The 3,596-nt window shown below is 42.4% G+C and overlaps 1 pseudogene; it reads right to left on the bottom strand.

Moving 5' to 3' along the window:
* Positions 1 to 2,032: 2,032 nt before the first annotated feature.
* On the bottom strand, positions 2,033 to 3,375 carry LOC101521196 (p21-activated protein kinase-interacting protein 1-like; annotated as a pseudogene).
* Between the last annotated feature and the right edge of the window lie 221 nt (positions 3,376 to 3,596).

Here is a 3,596-nt window from a genome sequence, read left to right as displayed (position 1 = left end):
ATTTAGCCATTGAGCCATCACACCTGGTCCTTAAGCAAATCTTCATCTGGTGGGAAAGTCCCACCTGCAAAAGGTTTTAGGTGGGTCTGCCACGTTTATGACTTCAGCAGGCTGAGGGCGCCCTCTAGTGTCTGTGGAGGTTCAAGGATATGACATTTATGTTTAAAGATTGATTGGAAAGACAAATTTATAGAAAAAAGAAGAGACAGAGAGAAAGATCTTAGACATTTAGTTTCAAACTTGCTCCTGGAAGTTGAAGCAGGAACGTTGCAGATGTGGTATCTGGGGGCACAGTCACAGCGGAGATAATAAGCCAGGATCCATAGTACCATTAACAATAGAGGGCTATACCAAAATAGAGAAAATTGGGGAAGGTGCCTATGGGGTTGTGAGTAAGGGCAGACACTAAGCTACAGGTCAAGTGGCAGATATGGCGAAAATCAGACTAGAAAGTGAAGAGGAAGTTGTTCTTAGTATTGCAATTTGGGAAATTTCTTTATTACAAAACCTTTGCTGGGCCCGGCACAGTAGCCTAGTGGTTAAAGTCCTCACCTAGAATGTGCCGGGATCCCATATGGGTGCCAGTTCATGTCCTAGCAGCTCCACTTCCCATCCAGCTCTCTGCTTGTGGCCTGGGAAAGCAGTAAAGGAAGATCCAAAGCCTTGGGACCCTGCACCCTTGTGGGAGGCCTGGAAGAGCTCCTGGCTCCTGGCTTTGGATCGGCACAGCTCTGGCCATTGTGGAGCTTGGGGTGTGAACCAGCAGAAGGAAGATCTTCCTTTCTGTCTCTCCTCCTCTCTGTATATCTGATTTTCCAATAAAAATAAGTAAATCTTTTAAGAATAAAATGAAAAAATTATATTTTTATCCTAAGTTAATCTTTATTTATTATTTGATGGGCACACACACACAGAGGAAAAGAGAGAGAGTCAGAGATCCTCTGTCTTCTGGTTCACTCCCTAAATGCAGTAGCCAAGGCTGGGCCAGGCCAAAGCCAGGAGCCACACCTCAATGGGAGTCTCCTCTGTGGGTGGCTCAGTGCTTGAAGCATCATCTGCTGCCTCCAGTGTGTGCATTAGCTGGAAGCTAGACTGGATGCTGAGGAGCCAGCACTCAAATCAGGCACTCCAATGTGGGATGCGGGCATGACCAGTAGTGACAACTGTTGGTGCCAAACAGCTGCCCCTAATTTGGTTTTTGTTCTTGATCCCATTGCGACTGCTGATGTTTCCTGGTGTGTGATGCTAAACCACCCTTGCATCCCAAGGCCAAATCCCAGTTGGACGTGTTGTGGTGTATAGTCTTTTTGATGCAGTGTTGGGTTTGTTTTGCTAATATTTTGCTGAGAGTTTTTACATCTGTGTTCATTGAGGATATGGGTATGCAGGTTGTTTTTCATGTTGTGGCTTTGTTTGGTCTTGGTATTAGAGAAATTCTGGCCTCATAAAAAGAGTTTGGCAGAGTTCCTTCTTTTCCAAAATTTTAGTATAGTTCGAAAGACACTGAAGTTATTTCTTCTCTAAATACTTTGTAAAATTCAGTAGTAATGGCATCAGGGCCTGGATTTTCTCAGGTGAAATACTTCCATTTACTGCTTCAGCCTCATTGGTTGGTGTGAGTGTCTTTAGATTTTCTCCAACTTCTTGATTCAGTCTTGGAAGTTTATATGTATCCAGGTATTTATCAATCTCTTCAAAGATTTCCAATTTATTAGTATATAGTTCCTTTCATGGTAGTTTCTTCTCTTTTTTTTAATGTTTGACTTTTTCAAAATTATTATTTTAAACTGTAACATTATGAAAGTAAACTGTACATTACATATTAACATGATACATAATACACATAACATGATATATAATAAAATGTTTTCTGCCCAAAATAATTTTACCATTGTTAAAAAATACCAAGGTATATTTTCTCCATAGGAAATTTCTTGCTTTCAGTAGGAAAAAACAAACAAAAGCCACCTTAAATATTTGAAAACAATGATCCACCTAAAAAACAGTTCTCTTGAGAAGGAAAGACTGGTATTCACCACATCAGGTCTGTTTTCTTCTTTTCCAATGTTTCTACCGTTTTCCTCTTCTTGCTTGCCACCAGGCTGTTTCCTTTTGTTGGCTTCTCATGGCTACCTGTTGAGCCACGTGTCTTCGTTTCAGGTTTTGCCTGCACTGCTTCTTCCTGCACCGCCGTGGCAGGTTCCTTCTTGATGATCTTGGACTGTTCTTTATTTACAGGAGCGGACTTTTCTTCTATAGGAAGACTTTCTTTAGGGTCCGTTGCTGTGTCCAGCCACACTCCAAGACAAGTCAGCCTGGTCCTGGTGTCCACCTCCCAGAGCAAAATGGCGGTGCTTTCTCCCTCTGCCGCTTCCACGTTTTGATGAAGCCATCACTCGGTGCAGTCGCAACAGCATGGTGCTCTGGAGTTTGAAAATTGAACATGTCTTTACCCTGTTTTCATCTTCAGCCACTGCTAGGGCAAATTCTGAAGGAAATGTAACAGAAGAGATTCTCTTGTCCTGTGTGATGGTGCCACTGACAGACACTGTATTAAGCTGATACACATCTATTTTATCCAGTATGACAACTATGTATCCACTATGGGAGCATTTTGTTATATATATAAAACAAAAAATATATATATTTTATATATATATAAAAGATTTATTTAGTAAATTTTAAGATTTATTTATATTTTAAAAAGATTTTTATTACAAAGTCAGACATACAGAGAAGAGGAGAGACAGAGAGGAAGATCTTACGTTCAATGATTCACTCTCCAAGTGCCCGCAATGGCCGGTGCTGTGCCGTTCTGAAGCCAGGAGCCAGGAACTTCCTCCACGTCTCCCACACACGTGCAGGATCCCAAAGCATTGGGCCATCCTCAACTGCTTTCCCAGGCCACAAGCAGGGAAATATGGGAAGTAGAGCTGCCAGGATTAGAACCGGCACCCATATGGGATCTCAGCATGTGCTTTTCAAGGCGAGGACTTTAGCTGCTAGGCCACGGCACCGGGCCCTTGTTTTATATTTTTTATGAATGCTGATCGTCCCACCAAAAGACTTCATGTTCTTAAAGTCTTATCGGTACCCACAGACAGGGCCAACTTGCCAGAGGGGTGAAGAGAGGAAGGTCACGTGTTTTGTTAGCCTTAATTAACTTCAGGCACTCCCATTTCGTTGCATCCCACACACTGATTAAGTGCTTATTGCATGAAATTTCAGACAAGTAATTGTTCCTCACGGCCTCCACTTGTCTACCCCTCCGGGTTTATGGTGAATTTGAACAACACCTGCTCCTAGCAACCTGCCACAGCTCCATGCAAAAGCACATGAGCTGTGCTCCACATGGACTTCACCATCGAACTGCATGCAAGGAGGAGAGGGGTTGGTACCTTCTTTTCTAAGATTTGTTTTATTTATTTGAAAGACAGAGTTACAGAGAAGAGGAGAGACACGGACATTTTTCTTTTTTTTTATAATTTATTCATTATTTACATTGTATTACGTGACACAGTTTCATAGGTACTGGGATTCTCCCCACCCCTCCCCAAACCCTCCCACCATGGTGGATTCCTCCACCTTGTTGCATA

The sequence above is a fragment of the Ochotona princeps genome, chromosome 1, assembly GCF_030435755.1.
Source record: "Ochotona princeps isolate mOchPri1 chromosome 1, mOchPri1.hap1, whole genome shotgun sequence".
NCBI classification, from domain to species: Eukaryota; Metazoa; Chordata; class Mammalia; order Lagomorpha; family Ochotonidae; genus Ochotona; species Ochotona princeps.
The sequence above is the reverse complement of the archived record's forward strand: the minus strand, read 5'-3'. Positions and strand labels throughout refer to the sequence as shown.